Raw genomic sequence first — 24,909 nt, forward strand, 5'->3', positions numbered from 1 at the left:
ATCTGTTCAAAATACAATACTATTTCCAGGCCCTGGAAATCCCAGAAATTTGCTTCTGATCCCCTGCAGTTTGTTAATATCCTTCCTGAAAGTTGGAGCCTATACTTATGACAGACTCTTGCTTGCCTGGCCCATACATATCCTCACTCCAGTTGCTCCTTCTCCTTGCCAGCAGAGGCCCATTTTGTTCAGATATTGCAAGGTAGTGTGCTCAAGAAAGGCAGGCCCCCTCTCGACCCAAGAGGAGAATATTGATTAGTTTAAGCCAGTCATGGGAATCTTATTATCCTGCCGCCTTCAAGGGAATAGATGCCTTCGTGGCCACTGAGATACAAAAGGAAGCCTTCAGGGGCCTTCTAGAAAAGTTCTCCTCACTCTTTAGAAAAGACCAAGACCAGGATTTACCCTTTCCTGCCTATGGGATGCTCACTTCTGAAGCTGTGATGTTTGGATGTGCTGCAGACAACTTGAGATGATGCTTGGAGGAAAGCCAAGATTATTACAGAACCACCAACCCAGAGCTCCTTCATCATGAAGCCACTGAATTAGCAAATAGTAATTTTTCCCTTTATCAGACTTTTTCTACACAAGGAAATCAATTTTGGTTACTGCTTAAGCCCCATTTAGATGTGAAGCAGAGTCTGTTGATGCCCCAAACCATCCCTTTTGCCCACCTGAGGTGATCTGCTGCTGTAATAGCTCGTTGCCAGCACTCTGATAGTTTTCTACCTGAAGGGCCTGCACCTCTTCTCTTCCTGAAGATGAGATGCTGAGGCGGGGGAGGAGGAGTTTGAGGCCCTGCTCACTAAGCCTCAGTCAACAGAGTGGGATTTAGTGGAGTTGGAGGCTAAACCTCCCCACACCCTGCTGGAACATTCTGAAATGCGTTCCACACAGTTTCTCAGAGGACTCCACCAGAGTCCCAGTTGCCCGTGACAGAAACCCACTTATTAACACACCCTTTGCTGGCTTGTTTCCCTTCCTTGTCTCACTTTTTTCCCCTCAGATTTGCTTTCCTTGACCTTAGGATCACATCAGATAAATTTCATGTGCCCAAGACTTTGTCTTGGAGTCTGTTCTTGAGGAATCCGAATCAAGACAAATTGGGTAGTCTGTTCCCTCCGGCTGAAAGCATTCTAATGGGAATGTGCTAGAGTAGGACTGTCCACAGAACTTTCTGCAATGGTAGAGATGTTCCATATCTGTGTGGTCCAGTATGGTAGCCGTTAGTCACCTGTGGCTATAGAGTATGTGAAATGTGGCCAATGTGAACAAAGAACGAAATTTTTTATTAACTTAATTTTAATTAATTTAAATTTACATAGCCACATGTTGCTGGTAGCTGCCATATTGGACAGTGCAGTTGTATATGTATTGCAATGAGGACTGAGTGAATGGAAGAATTGCATCCCTGTTTTTAAAACATCAGAATTATATTCCACAGCCATATATTTTGCACAATAAGTGGTACTAGGCCAGGCTTTGTGAAGAATGCAAAGACAAATAAAATAATAGCTTCTGCCTCCCAAAAGTCAATCTAGTCAGAGAAACACGCATACACATAAATATATAATAGCAGGATGCATGTTGCAAGAATGGTATAAACAAAGCACTATGGGAAATAAAAGGACGCATGACTAATTTCAGCTGTGGGAATCCAAGAATACTTCACTGAGGGAACATTTGAGCTGAGTCTTGAAGATGAATATAGTGTCTTTACAGAGGGACAGAGGGAAAATTCTATTTATGGATGGATAGAGAAAAGAGACGTAGGGAAGCAGTACAAACAAGGAGAATGAAAATGCAAGCTGTACAATAAAGCGGGGCTGCAGAACAAAATTCCAGGTGAGGTGGAGAATACAGAGAGCTTTGAGTTCCATATTCATCCAGAGTTTATTATTCTTTGAGGGATAGTGAGTCATCAAAGTGTTGGAGCTTGGATGGTGATGATGGTGACACAATTATGTCAGTGACATAATTGGTTAGGATGGGATAATTAGAGACATAGAAATCAGTTAGGAATTTACATTAGCCTGCGTAACAAATGATATTGATGTGAACTTTGTTCCCAGCATCGAGAATAAAAACAAGAGGCAGGTTCAAGCACATCTCACAGGTAGATGCGGTAGGTCCTGACCACAAAAAAGTAGGCTACGAGATAGAAGAGTTGGGGATGGTTCCAATGGAATAAAGGAGGATCGAGTTTGAGGAAGGAAGATATACTGACATGAAAGAGATGCTCAGCAGACATTTGGACATGCAAATGCCAGGTGTTGGTGATCATCCAAGTCAGAAGAAGCAGGGTTTGAGCAGAAAGAAGAATGTGAGGAGGCTCGTGAAGTTTACTGGTAGCTCAAGGAAGATGAAAGAGTTTGGGAAAACCAAAGTGAAACAAAGGAAAGAATTATACTTTTTTTTTTTTTTGAGGAATATTAGCACTTGGCTAGCATCTGCCACCAATCCTCCTTTTTTTGCTGAGGAAGACTGGCCCTGAGCTAATGTCCGTGCCCGTCTTCTACTTTACGTGTGGGGGATGCCTGCCACAGCATGGCTTGACAAGCAGTATGTAGGTCCACGCCTGGGATCCAAACTGGTGAACCCCAGGCCGCTGAAGCAGAGCATGCAAACTTAACCATTGCACCACCATGCCAGCCCCAGGGTTAGTCTTTTTTTAAATCACATTATGCCTTTAGCTAATATTGAGTAAAAGATGGTCATTTATTTCTGCTAAGTTCACTTGTTAATTTGGGCTCATTATTCCAGTCTACTGAGTTTATTTTTTCACTACTAGTCATTGCACAGAAAAGTTACTCAGTTTTTCCAATTGTCTTCTTTTGTATTTTTAGCCTGAGAAAGTTCAGATATAAAATAATTGAATAAAAGGAAAGGCTAATCAGTTTCCTGGAAGAGGCAGCAGTACTGTAAAACTTGTGTATGCACTCTGTGGTGAACCGTCCATATCCCCACTCAGGATCAAAGTTCTCACTTCCAGAGGTTGAAAGTGTTGGCAACTGACAGCTCATAGCTGAGTCCTTTTCCAGAAACTGTCCTTTGCCTTGCCCACCACATCTCCTCGTTGTAGGCAGCCTGTATCCATTAACTAGTTGATGTGGCCCCTTTGTTTGAATTCTGGTCAATTCAAAAGAATCATCCCAACTCCCCAGCTCCCTGAGGATTCAGCTGAAGCCTCTGTTGCAACTTCATTGCAGTTCAACTTCTCGTTTGCATTTCTTACTCCCCTACAGGTGTTATTAACAAGCACTCCCAAATAACCTACCTGCCTGCAAATCTTCATCTCGATGTCCATTTCCTGAGGAGCCCAACCCAAGATGAGTTGCAAATCAAAATCTCAGCTGGTGTTTTTCGACTTAACAAAACCATTTTAGACATCATTTAAAGTATCAGGATTCTTTTTACATCTGGAAAAGAAGATTAATGAGGATGACTTTTTTTTAAGTTATGTTAATTTAATCAGCATGGCTCTGGTGTGACAATAAAGAGATAATGAATAGATGAGAATAGATATCTCAGAAATAGATCTTACTATACACAAGAATTTATTGTATTATCAAGGCCATTGACATCACAAAAATATGATAAAGATTAATGGAGTAACAAATCAAAGAGGAAAGGAAAGATTATTCAATAAATGATGCTGGAACAACAGGATGGGAAAAATAAATTTAATTCTTATGTGATGTATTGAAATAAATCTCAGATGGATTAAAACTGCTAGTCCAATTTCACTAACAATCAAGGAAGCAAATTTAAACATCGATGATATAATATTTTTGCTTGTCATATTGGCGGAAAGAGTGTACTGAGGACATATAATGTTGGTGGAAATGTAAATTGTTACAGCTTTTGAAGGACAATCTGATATTTACTATGAAGAATTTTTTTAAATGTATATCTTTGATTTAATTTATTAAACTTTTAAATTGAACAATAATATAAAATATTAAAATAATATGTCTATATGATAAGCTTCATGAATCTTGAGTTTTTACAAATTTATACACTTGTGCACATGTAAAAATAAATATATACAATCAAATAACCACCACCCAAATCAAGATATGAAATACTTTCAGCAATTCAGAGGTTTCCTTGGTGTTCCATCCTGGATAGTATTCCCCTCCTGGTAAGTGCATCAGACAGACCATGTCCACTGATGGAGCTTATGGTCCTGGGGGAGACAAATATTAAGTAAATAATTGCACAAATGATTATTTATTAACAATTGATATCAATATTACAATGGAAAATTAAAAGTATGAAAAGAGAAACACTATTCAGATTGGGGAAACTGAGGGAAGACAAATCAGAAGAAGTTACATTTAACATGAAGAATGAGTAGGAGTTAGCCAGGGAAAGAGAGTGGAAGGGAAGAGCATCCCAAGGAGAGGGAATAGTATGTGGCTTGAGTTGGGGAGCAGCTGCAACAACCTGAAAACTAAAACCAGTGTTGGTAAGCAGAAAAGAGGCAATGCAGGAGCCTGGAGAAACAGGCAGCAGTCAACCCCTGGAGGGCATGATAAGCTGGTTAAAAATGTAGATTTTAATCTAACTGTGATGGAAAACCACTTAGTTGTAAAAGAAAGTACATTTTTAAATGATCCTCATGGGCCACTGTGAAGACAGTGGATTGTTGGGATGCTAGAGTAGAAGTTGGGACGCAACTTACTAAGCTATTGTAAGAGATAGGGATGACCTGGACCAAAAACGTGGGTTGGAAACAAAAAGAAATGGAGAGTTCAAAATGCAGTTTGAAAGTTGCATCTACTGAGCTCAATGACTGATAGGAAGAGAAGGGTGAGGGGAAAGAGGATTGTAAATTCATGTAAATGCAAAACTTTGAAGGGTAGGCATCAAACTGCTGGCTCTTATCCCTGCTTTGTGTGTGGATGATGGGGGAGGATGAAGACAGATTCTCAATCTTTGTCCTGTATACTCCAAGGTAAAACGGTAGTGGCGGTGATGGCAATGGTAGTGGTAGTAGCTTAGAGTTATTTAAATGACCTTGCATTTTTACCTGTGATTAATTGCGCTCATAGATTGCATTAATATTAATTAATAGAAATAAATAATAAAGAAAATGGTAATTAACTTGATTTCATAAAATAATTTCTATTCTATAAATGGAAGATAATATAATCCAAATGAAAAGGCAAAAAATAAAACTGGAAGCAATATTACAACAAGTATGACAATGGGTTGAGATGATTTCTACGTAAAAAGCTCAGAGAAATTATTAAGGTTTGTATGAGGTTTTCCGTACTAATCAGCAATTCACAAAAAACGAAATAGAAATTTTTCTCTAGCTTTATTCAGATATAGTGGACATACGACATTGCGTAAGTTTAAGGTATACAATGTGTTGATTTGATACACTTATATAATGCAAAATGATTACTGCCATAGATCTAGCTAACACCTTCATCACATCACATAATTGCTATTTCTTTTTTGTGGGAGAACATTTGAGATCTACTTTCTTAGCAACATTTAAGATCTATTCTCTTAGCAACTTTCAAGTATGTAACACAGTATTATTAACTATAGTCACTATGCTGTACGTTAAATTCTCAGAGCTTATTCATGTTATAACTGGAAGTTTGTACCCTTTGACCAACCTGTCCCCTTTCCCCCATTCCCCAGCCCCTGGTAACTGCCATTCTAGCTTTTTTATAATCTGCATATAAGTGCTATCATACAGTATCTGTCTTTCCCCATCTGACTTCTTTCACTTAGCACAATGCCCTCAAGTTCCATCCATGTTGTAGCAAGTGGCAGAATTTCCTTCTTTCTCATGGCTAAATAATATTCCATTGTACACATACATACCATGACTTCTTTATTCATTCATCTGTTGACAGACTCGTAGGTTGTTTCCATATCTTGGTAATTGTGAATAACACTGCAACGAACATGGGAGTGCAGATATCTCTTCGAGATCTTATTTTCGTTTCCTTTGGATATGTACTCAGAAGATGGATTGCTGAATCATATGGTAGTTATTTTTTTAATCTTTGAGGATCCTCCATACTGTTTTCCATAGTCGCTTTACCAATTTACATCCCCACCAACAACGCAAAATTGTTCCCTTTTCTCCACATCCTTGCCAACACTCATCTCGTGTTCTTTGATAACAGCCGTTCTAACAGATGTGAGGTGATGTCTTGTTGGGGTTTGGGTTTGCATTTTCCTGATGATTAGTGATGTCAAGCACCTTTTCATGTACCCGACATTTGTATGTCTTCTTTGGGAAAAAGTCTATTCTCTTTCTCTGTCCATCTTTTAATAACTTTCTTTGCCTTTTTTGCTATTGATTTGTAAGAGTTCTTTATATATTTTGGGTATTAACCGAACTGGGGGTGAGGAGTCAGAGGGGAGGTGGAGGAAGCAGTGAGATGGGGCGTCTCAAGCATTAATGCTGTAAGTTAAATTCGTCCAAGTCAGTTAGGCAATGTTGTATATATGTCATTACAATTTTCATGTTCTTTGACTTGAACTTTTACCTTAGGGACTCTATTCTAATGAAATGAGCAAAAATATGAAGAGATCTTCATGCATTCCATGCAGCCATTAGTCATAATACAACACTGGAAATGATATAATGCACAATAATGGTAAATGATATATCCATGACTATCATATAGTCATTTAAATTTGTATGGAAGCATACTTAAGCTATAATTTTGAGTGAAAGCATGTTTTTATGTTTGCTTGATGCACTACCCTTCTATGGCCCCTGCCTGTGCAGACCTTAGTCCTACCAATATCAGCAACCAGATTTCACCTCAATGTAGTCACTCCATTTCAACCTTGGGTAATCCTTGGCAGACCTGTTTACATCCCTGTCTACCTCATCTTGTCTCTCAGATCTCCAGCCACTCCATTTAAGATGGATGGCATTTGCCATCTTCAGGAACCCTGCAATAGGATTCAAGTAAACTCGACTGCTGTAATCAAATTGACTTTATATATGTAATAAAGAAAAGATTCCAGAGGAAATAAACTATAAAGTCAGAACTGTGAGATAATCTGAAAATCTATTAAAAATAAAAAGAGGGATGTTATAATGGGCAGCATAGATAGAAGAGAACGGCTTCCATGAAGGTTAGCAAAAGTAGAGCTGAGAATTCATACTTGTCAGGTATCCAGTACTCTGCCGTGAGCCTAACAGGCACCAAAACCTATCTGTTAATGACAGTGATTTGAGTTAGTTTTGTTTTCCCACTAGAAGGTAAAATATTTGAAGGCCAAAGCCCTTACCTGCTAACTGACTTGTGTAGAAACTTGCAAAGTGTTGAACAGTTTATATTCACACGTATTTATTCTATTCCTAAAACAGCTAGCCTTGAGGGAGGTAAAATAATTTCTATTATTCTAGAAAAAGCATAGGCTGAGTAATCTCTGGAGAAAGAGATTGGGAGAGGATAATAGAAGGCAGTCATTCTTTCACTTATTCAAATACCTCACTCTTTACATTACAATTTTGTATTATTTTTGATATTTTTTGTAATTGATACGTATTAATTTTATTAAAAATAAATACATAAAATATATTACTATTTTACCTAATCTTTCACTGTTTTTAATTATATAGGTGTGGGAGGAATGTATATATATATAGTTTATCTATATGTTAATCGTATTCAAATCCAAGATGAGAAATAGCTGCTTGAAGCAAACCAAGAAAAGAGTGATGCTGTCAGTGACGGTGGTTGCAGCTATAAGAGCAGTAGTCTTAGGAGAAGGAGCATCAGTAGTTAGTGTACTAGCAGTAGAAGCTTGCATATGTTTGTTCAGCTCTTGTGGGTTTTAAATGACCTTCGTTATCATCTTTGTCCTATTAAACAGCATTGTGAAGTCATTGTGAAATCATCCCCATTTAACTAAAAGGAAAAATGAGGCTCAAAATTTTTGCCTAACAAATCGTGTACAGCAAACAAATGGTAGAACTAATACAAAATTCTGTCATTTGATTCCTAGACCTGTGTTAGTTTCACCATTTTTCCAGGCACTTTCATATTCACTCATCCCGTCAATACACACAACAAATTGGCACAAATAGTTGGGCGAGTAGTATATTATAATTTCAAGGATGTTGTATTTGTCAGTATAAAAAAATAATCTAATAATTTTTAACTATTTAATTGTTTTATCCCAATCAGTAAGCCTAATAGTAATAGTGATGACTATAGGATCTTCTGCTTTATTTATCTCATTTTCAATGAACTTTTTCCCAGAGAAGGTAGAACTGGACAGGTATAAAAATAAAGTTCAGCATGTCCTTGGGACGCATTTTAATTTTGAAGTAGTTCTGAGTATGAAATGATCTGCTATAGTGGCTGAAAATGAAAATTACTTGCAAGGTCGTCTGGATTTCATAAATTATTCTAATGAATTCTAAGCTTAATGTAAACTTTCTGTGAGTTATCACCTTATGGTACCTTGTGCTAACAGATGCCACTCCTAAGTACTATTGTATGATGACCATTAATAAGCGTTATAAAAGTTTTGTTCCTGTGCAGCTCACCTCCTGCTAAAGAAACTATAAATCTTCACTTTCAACTACAATTTCTGCTGAGACACACGCTTCAGGACTTAACTTGGTGACCGTTTTAGAATTGTGAATTTTAGCACCCATGAAGTCTGCCAGTTTGTTATTTTCATGTTGCTGTGAATCACTTCTGAATTGTCATTTCCTCTTACTTTTCCTGTCATTCCTAAAGCTTTGCCATAGTCTGATACTCACTGGAATACTTCATACTCTGATGTTTCTCTAGTGGCCAAGCCGTCTTTTCTATGACATGGGAACTCGTCCAGACCACTGCCACCACCACCACCACCACCGTCACCACCACCGTCAATTAGGAGGCACTTGCCCAGCACCCCCTTTGGAGCACAGTCTGCGTAAGATCTGATTCTTTCCTTGCAGAAGGACTATGCCTCTTCTTTGAATGCTCAAATATTTTCTTCTTCTTTAAAGTACTTCAGTAGAAGTTATACATTTCTTTTTTGCACCAGTGGGGTATATTTTCCATTTAGATTCTTATCTCATGAAGATATTAGAAAAGATGAAACTGATGCTATTTTACCGGGACTAACCATTTATGCTGTGCATTTAATTTGAGCAGAAAGATGAGAAATAGCACAAGCAAAAGAGAATAGTATGAACAAGAATTCTTAGAGTCCAAAATAGTTTCCAGGATAAGACTTTTTAAAAGGGAAAACATGATATGAGAGAATATCCCACTGTTTATTCAGATAGAGTGCTCTATGTTTTGGATATTATATTTTTTACTAACCTATCATATTTGGGGGGATTCATTATATACCAAGAATGTTTCCAAGCATTTAAATGCAATATCTTGTATGAATGTCACATTAACTTTAAAAATAAATATTATTATGTACATTTTATAGATTAAAAACAAAGGCTTAGAGAATTTAAATAACGCATCCAAATCAAATAGCTAATAAGCAGCAAGAGCCAAGTCTTAGATGCAAATCTTTCTCTAGATAGAATCTGAATCTTTAGACAAGATTGGAAAAAGGTACCAGAAGCTTCTACTAGATTCAATAAAATTTTTTTGTGGGACACATTGCTTAAATCTTATTTGAGTTATTTCATCAGTAAGCAAATCTTAAGCACCTATTGTGTATTGGACACTATAGACAAATTGGGCATCAGCCAATTTCCAGCATTCTGGATATAGAAAAGAAAAGCAAAAGGGAAGGAAATTATGTAGGATGAAATATAAGGCAGCGAAAGTCACAAATTATGGCACAAGAATAAGAAAGGACTGGCTATGCATAAATAGGGTGGAAATGATATGGGGCTTGTAGCAAATTACAAGTTAACATATCAGTAGAAATGAATGCTGTTTGAAAACAACACAAAGACATAATGTGTAACAACCGCAAATAATCTTCTATCTGTATTTCGTTTGGGCTGAACTTTTATGAGAACCAGGTGCTCCAGTGTGACCACATTACAAGCAAGATATGGGATACTCAGAGAGGGTCCAGAGGTCTATAATGAAAATAATTAAAATGTAAGAAGGAAAGAAATCCTTGAGGAAATATTTAAGGATTTAGAATTATTTTGTCTGAAGAAAGCAAAGACGTGAGTATAGAGAGCCTTAATGACTATTTCAAATTACAAAAAGAATTTTTCAGAGGATGGAAAATAGTTTTCCCCCTTGACACTAAAAAGAGAACAAAAGAAATGTGTGTTCCTTAGAGGATAATAGCATAAAAGTGACAAAGAGATCATTCTTTATCCTATTTAAAAAGAGTCATCTTAATTCTCCCTCTTGGGATTTGTAGGTAGACAGAGACTAAAACTTTAAGATGGTCAGAGGACAAAAGTTTCTCTTCTCACTTCTTGCCTGACACACTCACAGCCAGAAAGTATTCATCCACCAACCAAAGACATAAACAATTGTGAACATGAATGTCCCCTTTCCTGGAAGAATGCACAGCACAGGCCAGCGGTCTGAAACTCTTTTGGTTGGCCACATATTTTATAAAAATTGAATTACTTACCAAAATTCAAATATTTTTATTTTAGGTAATAATAGAAATCTCTTATTTCTGTACTTTTTTAAAAAATCAAAATACCTGGCAGGGCTGGCCCCACTCCACCTGGGCTGGAGATGTGTGGTGCAGCCCGTATTAAATAGCACATGTGCCTTCTGCTGTGCCCGATCACCAGCATTTCCTACGGTTGTCATTCCTGGTCTGTTTCACTCATTCTTGCTGCCTGCCAAGTCTCTTTAGACATTTGGCTCTGTAACCCCAGGCATAAATTAAAAGGAGCAATGAAAGAGGACCATTCAGTGACTTTGCCAAACCTAGCTAGCTTAGAGAGTTGACTCCTGGCACCCTCTTGCTATCATTTTATTTAGAGCTATACAACCAGGTTCATACTACTATAGAGCCCCTGGGCTATGGTGCATGGAGAGGAGAGACAAAAAGGAGATAATTCTCCATGGTCTTCCAAAAGAATTCCACGGAGCCAGCCTTCTCTAAGATTGGGACAGTGTGGTAGGAGCCACTTCAAGCCACAAAGAACTGTAGTAACTGGATCTTTTTGGAGCGTCATTTTTATTCAATGAGGAGTAATTTAAAATGTGATTTTTATATTAAAATATAGTATTATATTATGAGGAATTCAAGAACATTTACAAGATAAAGCATGAAATTTCAAAGACATTTGTCACTAGTAACGGAAAGCCAGGGTTCACACTACTGCCATTGGTGGGTATTTTGTTGGCAGAGTTTGAGAAGTATTATTACTAGATTTCTGCCAACTCCAAATCATTGCAACTTGTGTCCCTTGTGGCCTCAGCCTGTCCTGAATCTCTTCTCGGAAGTCTTACAAGCAAAGGTGAATGTGTCCAAAGCACAAGTAAATCCTAATTAAGATAATTCCCATCAAAATTAAGCAGCTCTTCCCTTGAAATGTTATTTTAAAAATTATCTCCAATTAAAGCACCATTTCAACACACGGCCTTGGTTAAGGACGCATCTCTGGAGTCAATTGCGTGGGCTCATCTACCACACAGTAGATGTGTGATCTTGAAAGAGTGACTTAACCTCTATGGTCTTCAATTGCATCGGTCCTTCATAAGATTATTACAAGATTTAAATGTGTCGATATTTGTAAAGCATCTACAAAAGTGCTTGGAATATAATAAGTAATACAAACCTTGTGGGGAGCGCTAAAGTTTTATGTTCAGGTAGAAGAAACATGGCTACTCATATAAGAAGTTTCATGACCTCATCTGAGGGGATAACCTTGGGTGCAATATATCTGTCAGTCAACTCTCTAGTGATCCAACCTTTAGCAGCAGTAGAAGGGAAGGCAAAGTGCCAACAAATGAGAACTTCTAACTCCAAACAGCTATTTAAGTGTGTTTTGACATCCCAAGTAGAAATAGAAAAACTAGGACAAATGGAAGCCTTGCCAAATAGCATTTATTTCAGAAATGTGAGAGACTTGATCTCTAAATTTTATTTTAAAGAATCACATTTTAAACACAGGGGTAAATATTTAATGCCCTATTCTACTCAATGACACCTAAGACCAACTATATTTACTAGGGGGTGTTGTTGGGGTATTTATTTTGGTTTTATGTCTGAAAGATTCTAAAAGCATATATTCTATTCCAAATACTGTATCCAAAAGGTTAATTATACCCAACCAGATAACAGAAGCTTATTCTAAGAGTAAGAACTCATCTTTTTGCTCTATTGTAATATACTTCATAATTAAATGGCAATAAAAACCTGGGAATCTCAGTTTTTTTCTGATAAGGCTAGCCTAGTAATCCTCAAACTTTCTGGCTTCAGGATACTTTATACTCTTATAAACTATTAAGGACCCCAAAGAACTTCTGTTTATGCAGATTATATCAATAAAAATTTGCAGAATTAGAACATTTTAAACAGAAAAGTTTTATATATTTCTATTTTAATGCTATTAAAGATAACATTAAATTAAATGCACACTAAAATAAGTGAAATACGTTTATGAAAAAAATAACTATATTTTCCAAAGCCAAAAATAAATAAATAAAACCTTTAGTGACAAGAGTGGCATTGTTTCGCATTTTTACAAATCCCGTTATTGTCTGAGTTCAGAGAATACAGCTGAATTCTCACGTGACCTGCTACACTCAATCTGCTGCAATTTGCGTTTTGTTTGAAGGATACCAAGATGATCTGGCCCTCACAGATATGTATTTTGAAATGGGAAGATTATTTTAATAGCCTTTTTAGACAATTTTGGATATTCTTCTATGATACTACACTCAAACCTGACAAGTGGTAGTTTCTTAAAGGTTGCTTGCAATATGGCACCTGAAACCACATCAATGAGATTTTTGCACATGTTATATCTATAGGTCCATCTTGCACTTTCAGTGGATTTTTTACCCATGCATACTTTTGTAACATCATGCATTGGTCTTGTGGAAAATTCAACTCATTGAATTATGTAAATTGTCCAAATGATGACATAGCAATGTCAAAAATCACATTTATTAATATACCAGTAATCTTATCGGAAAAGCCTTTAAAAATGGAGATGCTATGAAGCTTATTTCCTGAAGTTCTAATTTTTGTTTGAGCGCTCAAATTTTGTCATTAAGAATGAATGCTGTCATTTGTTTTCCTTGAAGTAGGAGGCTCGCTTGTTCATTTTTAAGAAAATGTTCAAATAGCCAAGTCAGAATAACTATAGTTTGTGTGTCAGCCATTCATTCAAGTAAGAACTGTGTTACATGAAAAAAGTGGCTACTTTACCTTGTAACTCAAACAATCACACAAGTGCTTTTCCTCCTGACAATCTCTAGACTGTGGGATACCACAGAAATGTCTTATGAATAATTCCTATTTCAATACACAGACTATTAAAAAGATCTAATAAAATCCATTGTTGGGATTTAATAAAATTAGTAAATTTTACTGCTTTGTCAAAGTCATTCTTAAGTAAGACTGGCACTGTCTTTTCTTTTTTCTTTTTTTTTTTTTTCCTGTGAGGGCTTACTCATGATGAATACTATGACTACTGTACAATTTGAATCTTGTGTCTTGAATCATGCCAGGGTGCCAGCTGTTTGATTCATCATTGCTTTGGCACCATCACTACATGTAGACACAGGACAAAAAGTCAAGGAACATCTTAGTATTGTTATTAAAACAGTTTCAACCTCATGGACCCCTTGAAAAGCTCCCAGGTTAAACTGCAGACCACAGTTTGGGAACTGCTGACCTCGCTTAAGGAAATTTTCTCTTCTTTGAATTCCTGTGGTACCTACTGCCTTTACAACTTGTTTGACATTCCCTCCTTTCACATCTCCTCTGTCATCATCTTCAATTACTGTTTCCACTATTCGTTATTACGGTTAGCTTTCTACATCTCTGCTTGGCTCCCTCAATAGGTAGTATAGCACCTTGCTACTCAAAAGGTGATCCACGGACCAGCAGCACCTGCATTACCCAGCAGCTTGTTAAAAATGAGGAATTTCAGATCTTGCCCCAGTATTACAGAATCACAACCTGCATTTTAACAAGATCCTCAGGTGATTTGTATACACTGGCATCATGGAGATGAGGCATATTTGCCTATCATTCTCTATTTCAGAAAGTCTATCATTTCTGTATTTCAAAAACTACCCTAACTCCAACACATGAGGTTGACTCCACTTTTCCTACCACAGAGGTGGATGTATAACTCAGGTAGGCTATTTAGAGTATTCCATCCCTGTGAACATTGTGCTTGGTCCATGGGTGGGCATGTGTAAGCCAGACCAATCAGAGTCCTTTTTCAGAATCATATGGATTCTGGGAGAAAGGAAATGCTCTTTTCTCTGAGATTATTAGCTATAAAGTCAATGTAAACCTAGAATTGTTGCTGGCCATCTTTGGTGCAACGTGAAGGAAAGATCTCTGAAATGATTCCAAAAGAGGAAGTCAGAAGTCAGAGATGTAGAAAGATAGACGTTTGATGACATCATTTGAGCTCCTGGATCCAGCTTGACTTGAAATCATACATCCTCATGATTTTCAGTAGTATGAATCAATAGAGTATGTTTCTTTGGCCAAAGTTAGTTTCAGTTAGGTTTCTACTCCTTGCAACCGAGAATTCTGACATAAGATGAAAAAACCTGTAAGGATAAAATGTATAACTTATATTTTTGTAACCCTCAAAATATCTAGCAATGGGGCTGGCCCCCTGGCTGAGTGGTTAAATTCGTGCACGCCACTTTGGTGGACCAGGATTTCGCTGGTTTGGGTCCTGGGCACGGACATGGCACCACTCGCAAGGCCATGTTGAGGCGGCATCCCACATGCCACAACCAGAAGGACCCACAACTAAAATATACAGCCATGTACTGGGGGGATTTGGGGAGAAAAAATCAGAAAAAAAAAACATTGGCAACAGTTGTTAGCTCAGGTGCCAATCTTTAAAAAAAAATATCTAGCAAGTGCCTTGAATACAATGGCCACTATTGTTCACCATCTCAGTCCCATTTAATTGACTCTCCTCATTTTACGTCTTTCTGAAATGTACATTAGATTATATCAAACTTGGCTCAAATGCTTCAACTGTTCCTTACCGTGGCGGGGAGCAGAGTATGTTTAAAAAGCTTTTCGCAATATAGCTCTATCCACCCTTACAGTTTCATCTGTCAATTCTTCTCCATCAGAGCCCTTTATCCTATTTGCTGGTTCTTGAAGGAGTGCTACTCTTTCTTGCCACCAAGGCTCTGTACATGTTGTGCCCACCAGACCCTGGAGATCTAACTGATGATGTCCTACTTGTTCTCTAAAAGCCTTTTCAAAGATCACTTCTTTGAGAAGTCTTTTCTAATGCCCACTCATTTCTTTCCTTGAGATTGTATTCCTTCTGTGTTCCTTACCAAACTTCACAAGCCATATTAAAATTACTTGCAGATTTTGTCAATTTAGCCTGTAAGATTGTGAAGCTCTTGAATGCAGAATTTTATCCCTCTATTTCCAGGCTTGGTACAGAACCTGACCCTTGCTAAGCACTCTGTAAATGTCTATTAAAAGCAAAGAATAACTGAAAATAACAAAAGGATTTTAGTCATTACTCTTGGACTCTGCCGTTTATTTGCTCTGCGACCTGGGTTAAATCACTTATGCTACTGAGATTCTGTATCTCCTCATCTATAAAACTGGGGTGATAGTGTCCTCCTTGCCTATTAGGGTGGTTCCACAGAATAATAGACAGAAAAATGACCTCTCCCAAAAGATGCCTATGCCTTAATCCCTGGAATCTGCGAATATGTTATGTTACGTGGTAAAAGAGACTTTGCAGATATAATGAAAGTTATAGACCTTGATACAGTGAGATTCTGGTTTATCCAGCTGGGCCCAATTTAACCACATGAACTCTTAAAAAGGAGAATTTCCTCAGGTGGGAAGCAGAGAAGAGGCAGAAGGGGAAATCAGAAAGGTTCAAAGCTTGAAAAGGACTTGATCCACCATTTCTGGCTTTGTAGATGGAGAAAAGAAGTCATAATGAAGGAATGTGGGCAGCCTGTAGAAGTTGAAATAACCCCTGGCCAGCAGCCACAAAGCAATGGGGACTACAGTCCTACAACCACATGGAACTGAATTCTGTGAACAATATGAAAGAGCTTGGAAGTGAACACAGCCCCAGAGGCTTAAGGAAGAGCTACAGTCCTGCAGACATCTTCATTTTGGCCTGTGAAACCCAGAGCAGAGAACCAGCTGATCCAACCTGTGCCTATACTTTTGTCCTAGAGAGCTGTGAAATAACAAATAGCTACTAAGTCACGAAACATATGGTCATTTATTACGGCAGCAATAGAAAACTAACACACATGTAATTTAGCATTTTATAAACTTAAATGTCAGGCAAATATGTGCTCTTATAATTTGATACTGTGGTCTATTAGAGATTTCGGGTTTTATCTGTTATTAGGAGGATATGGATTCGAGAAGAAAGGAAGTGATGTTAAAGTCATGAATTTAGTTTGCTCTTCCAATGTTTAACTTTGAGGTTGCCTCTTTCGAAATCCCTGGAGATTTGGCCTTCCTGCATACAGAGAGCTTTTATTAAAGCTCAAGTCCCTTGTAAAAGCTTTTAATAGCTTTCTCTAAAAAAAAATCATCCTTAACTCTCTCTTCTGTGCCATTCCCCTAAATGCAAGAAAGCACAAAGATACTAAAGAAACACAGGAGACAAAATTAAATCAGGGGCCCTCCTAGCTTCTCCATTATTCAAAGCTCTTAGTGGACTATAAATGATTTAAGAGTAATGCAAGCAGATTTCCCAGAGCAAATAGTTTTTATTTTCCTGATTGATAAGAAGAAGCAAGAAGATTTCATATTCCCATTAGCAGAGATTTTGAATCATCTTTTGCCAAAAATAAGAGCGCATTTTTCTTCCTGTCTAGTCAACTTTTTAAAAAAAAATATGGAGGCAAATCAAGGGAAAAGGAAAGGAGATTACAACTTTATTACTGCTTTTATTGGATTGTTATGATATGTCAACAGGCTACTGGGCACGACGCAGAACATAGAAATGAGACCCTGAGCGCTTGATCTGTGATGTAAATGAAGCCAATCAGAATGTGATATTACTACAAGGTTCAACCAAAGCTCTGGTCTTTCTCATAACTGTACTTGGCACTTGGAGTGGTTGAAACTCACAACATGCTTGGTAAACATTAATTAATTATACCAGGCTTAAATTTAATACCTCCAGTGGGTAGAATGTATATACAGAAGATGAAAGAGTCAGCCGTAAGCTGGTGCTCATTCTAATTCTGGATTGTAGGACCAACTCATAATAATCACAATAATAACTGATGCCTCTAATCTTCAAAACATCCTTTAAGCATTTTTTAATTTATTTTTGTTGAAGAAGATTGGCCCTGAGCTAACATCTGTTGCCAATTTTCCTCTTTTTGCTTGAGGAAGATTGTTGCTAAGCTAATATCTGTGCCAATCTTCCTCTATTTTATGTGGGATGCCATCACAGCATGGCTTGATGAGTGGTGTGCAGGTCCATGCCCAGAATCTGAACCTGAGAACCCTGGGCCAGCTGAAGTGGAGTGCATGAACTTAACCACTATGCCACCAGGCTGGCCCCTTCCTCTAAGCATTTATTAATCAACCATCACACCACACTTTGGGAAGATAAATATTATTCTCTTCATTAATAGCCTAAGAAATTGTGGCTTCAAGTGGTATGGTTTTGCCCAGAACTTCCCCAAAGTATTCCAACTAGATACTAGAGAATTAGAGTCCCTGTGCTGACTAGGAGCAGACCATAAAGGTTATGAGTACCACATTGTGTGAGGAGGTTCAAAGTGGTGAAACTTACATAGGGCTTCTGTTACTAGAGAAAATGTCCTAGGTTACGTCTAGAAAAGAGGAAAAGGGGTAACGAATCAGAAATTTGGTGTGCTCCCGGAGAAAGTCTTCTGCTCAAGGAGTTTCCTAGGACCACAATGCATGTTTTCTCAATTCCTCCAGCACAGTCATTTCTGGAGTGTTCACTAAATGGGTTTATAATGGGAGCAAAAGCTTCCAGCCCAAAGGCCACATACAGCCCACAGATTCCAAACCTGTAGTATTTCATTTTTAATTAAACATATTTAGGGTGCAGGCACGCTTGTACTCTCTCCATTGGATACGAGACAATACATTCGACCCCGCTGGTTATTAACACGTGTAGAATACGCCATTTGTCTTCTTCACGCAGAACTACCAGCAGCTCCAGGCAGATGATGCTTCCTTCTTTGGGGCCATCCTCGGAAAGGATAGCTGCGTGAGGGCACTGGAGCATCTCCAATTTGCTGCCATCGTTACAATCTTTTCCCTCCATTCTATATCTCAACTCTTATTTTCCTTCCTTTTTAGCCTTGGCCCTTCTTTCCACCCCTGTGTCTGGTCTTCTGACTCTCAATTGAGAACTTTTACACCGACTTTTTCTCTGCTGGGAATGTTCTTATTCCTTGATCTCATCCCTGTATCTACTCAGACGTCATTCCCATCCCATCCCTTACTCTGCTTTATATTTCTTCATAGCAATGATCACTCCTGAAATTACATTATCTATTTATTTAGTTAAGTTTTAATTTTCTGACTTTCTTGCTAGAATGCAAACTTCATGAGGACAGGTCTGTTTTACTTACTGCTGAAGCACTTAGATCAGAGTCTGACAAATAACAGGCAGGCAACAATATTCAGTGAATCAGTGAATTAGTAAATTGTGAACATATTTCCATGCTGATGTTTATATATACCTTCATTATTATATTCATAGTTGCAGAATATTTCACTAATGTCTGTATTTACTGAACAATCCTTTGGTTTTGGAAATTGAGGTTGTTTCCACATTTTTTCTTTTAAACTAGTATAGCATGAAGATCACGTTAGGAAGGGGAGAGTGTAATAAGGAGGAAGGGATCAGGGTGAAGAAACAAAGCCACTGTTTCTTGGTAGTCAGAGGATACTCTGCTTCCTGTGACCCAGCCAATTGCTAGTGACTTTCAACCCTGAGTTCCTGCAGCAACCCTTGCAGATCAGACGCCTTCCTGCTGCTACTTGGTGTCCAAGACTAGTTGTCTGGGCCCCAGTTCCTGCTTAAAGATGACGAGGTATGGAGGAGCTATATGCATGAAGCATGTTCTCTATAAATGTCAAGTTCCTTCCTAGCCCCACTGATCAAAGGGGAAGCCGCTAAGTTCAAGATTCCTTTACCCTGTGGTCTTACCTGTGTCTTATCCCTTTGATAAGACATCCCTTTGGGAGCTAATTATGGACAGAGTAATCTAACTACACTAGTTCAGAATAATGCATTAATGCAAGAGGTTTTTGAATGGCCAAATAATTATCTGCTGAATTTTGAGCCTTTAGGAGAGATTATCAAGCTCTGTGATTTTGAAAAGCAGTTCCGGGAGGGGCAGAGAAGTCAGAGGGCAGAGTAAGGGTGTTCATGGATACTATCGAATGAGTCACATTAGCTGGAAAGAAGAGTGTTGAGTTCATGGAACAATCCAGTCCAATATCCCATTTCCCCAGCTCCTCGTTTACAGTATGCAGACGAAGCCATAAGAACATTTTAGGCCTGTTCGCAATTCTGCCCTTGGTTTCTTGACTGCAACTCAGCATGGGAATAACCAATGGAAGGTTAGTGCTCAGACTGTATAGGTACTTTGCTGGGAATAGAGTTTGATCGTACATTGCTAAGAGACCTCCCCATTCCACAATGCATTCTGAAACATAGCTTCTGCTCCTCTTATAATTATAAATTGTAAGATTGCTGGGTCTATTTCCTAGAGGCAAACAGTATTAATCTGCCTACCTGAGATGCTGTTTCAATGTTCATCTTTGCAAAATCGTCTGTACTTTTTGTCATAAATGTATAGGAAACTAAATGAATTGCATGCACTTTAATATTGAAAATACAAAATAACAAACCTTACCTAGAATGCATATTTTATCTTCCCTGCTAAGAGGAAAGACAGATGAAAGAAAAATGTGTACTTAACTATTCATTTAATAGTGTGGATGGTAAGGGGCAAACGTGTGGTTGAAAAATGACAGCTAGAATGAGATATTTTTGAAATAAATGAAATACAAATATTCGGGGCTAAAATACAAGGATCATCTCAGGAACCACTGAAACAAATTTCATCCCTAATAAGAGATTTCTGGAGGCTCACAAAAATATAATCAATTTTTCAGTTCATAAAATTTCAAAAAATTGAATTTACATTTGCTAAACCAATTAACAAATTCTAATTTACGCAGTGTTGATGCTTCTAATTGGCAGCCGTGCATTTTTATGAGTCTTCTTGTTAATCTCTTATGGTAATCAAACTCACAAATTTAAAATTCATTGGTGTTCTTGATACATGTAACTAGTTAAAATCCTTAATTAAATTAGGATGACTAGAAGAAAAGTCATTTTAAAAGTAAAATCATAAAGTGTTATGACTAATGCTGTACAAATTAGCATAAAGTAGGTTTGGGGAGAATCATTCTGAAGACCGCAATTAGGAGCACCTGCTATTAGTGCACTTGTTAAACTTTTATCAATTAATCATTACTCTCAAATAGCAAGAAAAACTGAATGTTGTGAATATGAAGAGAGTGATTAATTGCAAGTGGTAAATTGCTGACTGGCTCCATTATTACCTGTGCTTTAAGGATTTTTAGAAATAAATGTCTATTATCAGTTTTATGAATACATAAATTATACTAATGTGTTCAGCATTGGTTGGTTTTCTGTCTTCCTTATTCAGTAATAATTGTTTTATCAAAGTTTTAAAGATGACTTGGAGAATGTGGATTCTGTAATAGGATATTATTACAGCTTCATCAAAAACATTTAATGATTGCATTACTTAATCTTATTCTCTAAATATACACCATCCGTATTTTTTATTAAAAAATAGTATGAGAAGAGGGAAAAGTTGTTTTGCTATGGTGTAGAAATCAATCTCCACTTGAAGTACGATTTAGGATTAAGCAATATGGCACTATGGCTTTGAAATGTTAATTAATTCTCAATTTGGCCTGTTGTTCTCAACCTAACCATTTAGATTGCAAAGGGCATTTTTGTTAAGACTCATTTTATTACAAGTTAAAATTGAAAAAAAAATTGATTTGGAGATGTGTTTCTAAATCAATGCAGCGATAGCAGAGTACCTAAAGTATTTGCCAGAATGTACTTTTCATTATTCCAAGATTCACACAGGGATCTCTAATGGTCCCTGAAAATCCAGAGATTATCAAGAAATGTGACTTTAAGTACCATGAAATTACTATAGCTATTTATCTTAGCTACTCAAAGATAAAGCCATATAACTGTTAGATGGGAAGAGTCTCAAATATAGGAAAGACTTCAGCTGTATTTTATATTTTCAAAAACTGTAGCACATTGTCCTAAATCAACAAGAAGTATGCGGGATAGTTGGCAGGGGGAGATGAACCTGAGACCAAACCTTCACAAATTCCAAATTCAACCAAAAAGTCGTAAATATCAAAGGAGAATGCTCTTCTTACCTTCAGGGAAAAAAGTACCCCATGTTGTATCGCCTTCAACAGAAGCTCTTGGATCACGAACTGCATCCGCATGCTTACCTGAGCTCTTGTGCTGGCCTTTCATGTCACGTTTGCTCATGACTGTCTGAGCCATTAGAAGGAAGTCACTGGTTTACAACAGAACCGTCCTGGCCTGGAAAGACAGGTATAGATGAGGGTTTCTCTATCACATTTTGCGCCGGATCCCTCTTTGTTGTGGGGGGCTCTCTGCAGTGGAGGATGTTAAGCAGCATCCCTGGCCTCTTTAGCACCTCTGCAGTCGTGACTTCCGCAGATGTCTCCAGACATTGTCAAATATTTCCTGAGTGGCAAAATTGTCCTTCATTGAGACCCACTGGTCTAGACTCATCTAAAATTCTAGACATTTTTTAATGCGGCAAATCAGCTCCCAGTAATGACGGCTGCTTTCAGATGTCGGCAGCTAGACTGCCTGGATTCAGTTTTTAGTTCTGACTCTCACTATCTGTGTGACTTTGGTTATCATCTCTAAACCTTAGTCTGTTCATCTATAAAATGAAGATAATAATAAGTTCCAACTTAATATAATTATTGTGGGGAGTAAATAAGATAATAAATATAAACACATAAAACAGTGTCTGGCATATAATTAATCCTCAATACAAGTTGTTATTTTTGTACTATTATTTTTGGCTATTATTGGCCCAATATAATTTCTAAAGCTATGGAATCCTAAGAGCCTAGCTGTCTTCTTGAGTTGCACTAGAGAAATTTTCAAACATAAATAATGGTAATAACTTACATTTGTTTAGCCCTTTAGAGGGTCTAAACCCCATTACAGAGGTTATTTTTTATTTTTTCACCAAATCATTTTTTTAGGATCAATATGCCCAGTAGTCCATTAAACATAGCAAAGGAGGTCAAAAGAAATAAAAGTCTACTTTGGGCCTCAAAGAACTTAAAACCTAGTCAGGAAAAATAATCTTCTACACATTAGATCATTAAAGAAAAATAGATGATGCAGTTTCATACGTATTTACTAGATCGCAAACTTGTTGAGGCTAGTAAGAGTGTTTTAGACAGCTCTTTGACTCCCCCATTGGTACTTTAGAAGTAGAGGCAGCTCCATAAATATAGGTGGGATGAAGGAATGGAAGGAACGTCAGAATAAAAAATGCATTTTCTTCCAAACTGTCCCTGACTTATTACATGGCCTTGTTGAAGTCACTTCTGTAAGTTGGTCCTTCAATAAATGGAGAAGATAATAATAATGCCTAATACTTGGCATTTATATAGACCCAAATAGTTTGCAAAGTGTTTTCATTTACATTATCACATCTCAGGATAATATGTCATCAGCCCCATTCTCCTCTGAGAGCTCAGCAATTTAATTACTGCAGCTATATCATGGGTCTTGGCCCTGGAGTGTTTCTCAGCCTAGGATGTACTTCAGTCCTTAAATGACCATGATCCTATAAGACTATGCTTTAATAACACCAGACCAATTTTATTATATATAAGATTAACTTACAAATATAAAAACTCTTAGAATCTTTATCTGATGGTACAGAATCATGAAACTAGGTAGAGCCCCAAGAATCAGTTTCATTTTATCCTTTTACAGATAAAGAGATGCAGACCTACGGGGTTAAGAGAATTTCTCACGTTCTCTTGGTGAGTCACTGGCCAAGTCAGAATTAGAAGCTGATTATTCTTTCATTGTCTCATGGTATTAATCATTACAGAAGACAGGAGATTTAAATCTAACTCAAATTAGTCAGGCTTCCTTCGGCTCTGTGAAAATATTTCACTTGTAAGAGCGTGTACATTTTTTAGCCCCTCATTTATTAACCCAATAAACTAATGAGCACATAATTTAGTTAGCCAATATGGGAAGTAGTAATGTAATGCAGCTGACATCCCTTCACCAGTCATTTGCTTATGCAGTTCAAATGGAATTTCTTCTCCTCAATTTCTGCTTTAGCATCTAATATACATTGAGGTAATCGTCTTCATTTTAGAGAAATTTTGCAACTATCGTTAAGTGAAAAGGAATCCAATATTTTCAAGTATTATATGTACCCATCACAAACTTTTATTTTCATTTTACTTTCACGCAATATTTTTGGAGACCTAATTAATCATGCAGCAAGCTGTATGTGCTGCTTACGTGAAGTAGCTCTTCATAGATTTAGACAATGAGTCTCTTATCCCTTTTGGTTACAAACATGTAAGAGGTGGCCGATAAATATTGAAAATGTGGGTGGCTGCCTCCTAAGACTTTAAAGAGCACCACCTATAATTATGCCTTTGGTCTGGTGAGCCATCTTCACATAATTTGCACGTCTGTGAGTTCTTTATATAGAAAAGCTTTAATAATAAATATGTAAAAAGTAAGATAAGTCAACCAGCAGTAATTTATTCAAGGCTAGAATGAACGAACTTAGTGAGTTATGTAATCATTGTTGAACTATTGAAGCAGAAGTTAAATTTTCTTCTAACACTTTCTAAAACCGGAGGCACTTCTCATGGCAAAGTTTGGCTGAAAATAGAAAGATTGTGATCAGTTATAAACTTCTAAAAGATAGACACCCTATTTTATCCATTTCTATATATGTTAGCATGCAGTAGGTATTTAATGAATTTTTGTTAACTGAACCAACTTTGTCTCCAGAATATTGTCAGCTGTTAGTCATTCTCCAAAATCTAAGGATTGCACAGCTTCCAAGGAATCTTCTACTTGCATCTACATGCACAACTAGGTTTAACTGTATGGATTACTTACGTGGTTGCTAACTGATTGCTAAATTTACCTGTGAAGTTTCTAGGAGCTAGTTTGGTTAATCATGTGCCACCCTTGAGCCTTCCCATTTCTTTTCTTCAACCTACAAAAATGACCTATTTAAATAGAAAATCCCAAATCTTAAACCCCGAGTCAAGATAAATATGGTATTCTCAAAAATACCAAGACACCAGGGCCATGCTGCAGGTGCCTCAGCAGTATTAATAACAACTAAGGCTACCCTAGCATAATTTTGTAAATGAGATCAGTTGTGGAGACCCTCTTAATTTGTCAGAGCCCCTGATGGGCCACTCAGGGAAACATGACTATCAAAACTTAAGGAGGAAAGACCTATTTTATCACAGTCAACAGACTCCCCTCCCTTAGGAGAAGGAAATGGCTATGGCTGGTGTTCTCCAATCCTTTGTGTATATTCTATGTCTACATTCAGGAACTGGTACCCTCCCTATTCTTTTCCAAATTGGGGAATTGGATATTTTTGCTGTCATCCCTTGCAGTCCAACACAACTCCCCTG

General features: G+C 37.4%; 2 long non-coding RNA genes across 8 annotated transcripts in view; one reads left to right on the top strand and one right to left on the bottom strand.

Moving 5' to 3' along the window:
- The window catches only part of LOC123279773 (uncharacterized), a 41,306-nt gene extending 37,922 nt beyond the window's left edge, over positions 1-3,384 (top strand). For all 3 annotated transcript variants that reach the window (XR_006518043.2, XR_011495259.1, XR_011495261.1), the window contains one exon: positions 3,246-3,384. This is a non-coding gene — a long non-coding RNA (uncharacterized lncRNA). The remainder of the gene's footprint in view (positions 1-3,245) is intronic.
- LOC123279776 (uncharacterized) overlaps positions 1-24,909 on the bottom strand; it is a 48,873-nt gene that overhangs the window by 10,439 nt on the left and 13,525 nt on the right. For 2 of the 5 annotated variants that reach the window (XR_011495256.1, XR_011495254.1), the window contains 3 exons: positions 21,673-21,766; positions 4,089-4,189; positions 3,278-3,419 (listed from right to left, as the gene is read on the bottom strand). This is a non-coding gene — a long non-coding RNA (uncharacterized lncRNA). Of the gene's footprint in view, positions 1-3,277; positions 21,767-24,909 lie in introns of all 5 variants that reach the window. The other 3 variants (XR_011495253.1, XR_011495251.1, XR_011495252.1) reach the window with 2 other exon arrangements.

Source organism: Equus asinus, chromosome 2 (genome assembly GCF_041296235.1).
Source record: "Equus asinus isolate D_3611 breed Donkey chromosome 2, EquAss-T2T_v2, whole genome shotgun sequence".
NCBI lineage: Eukaryota > Metazoa > Chordata > Mammalia > Perissodactyla > Equidae > Equus > Equus asinus.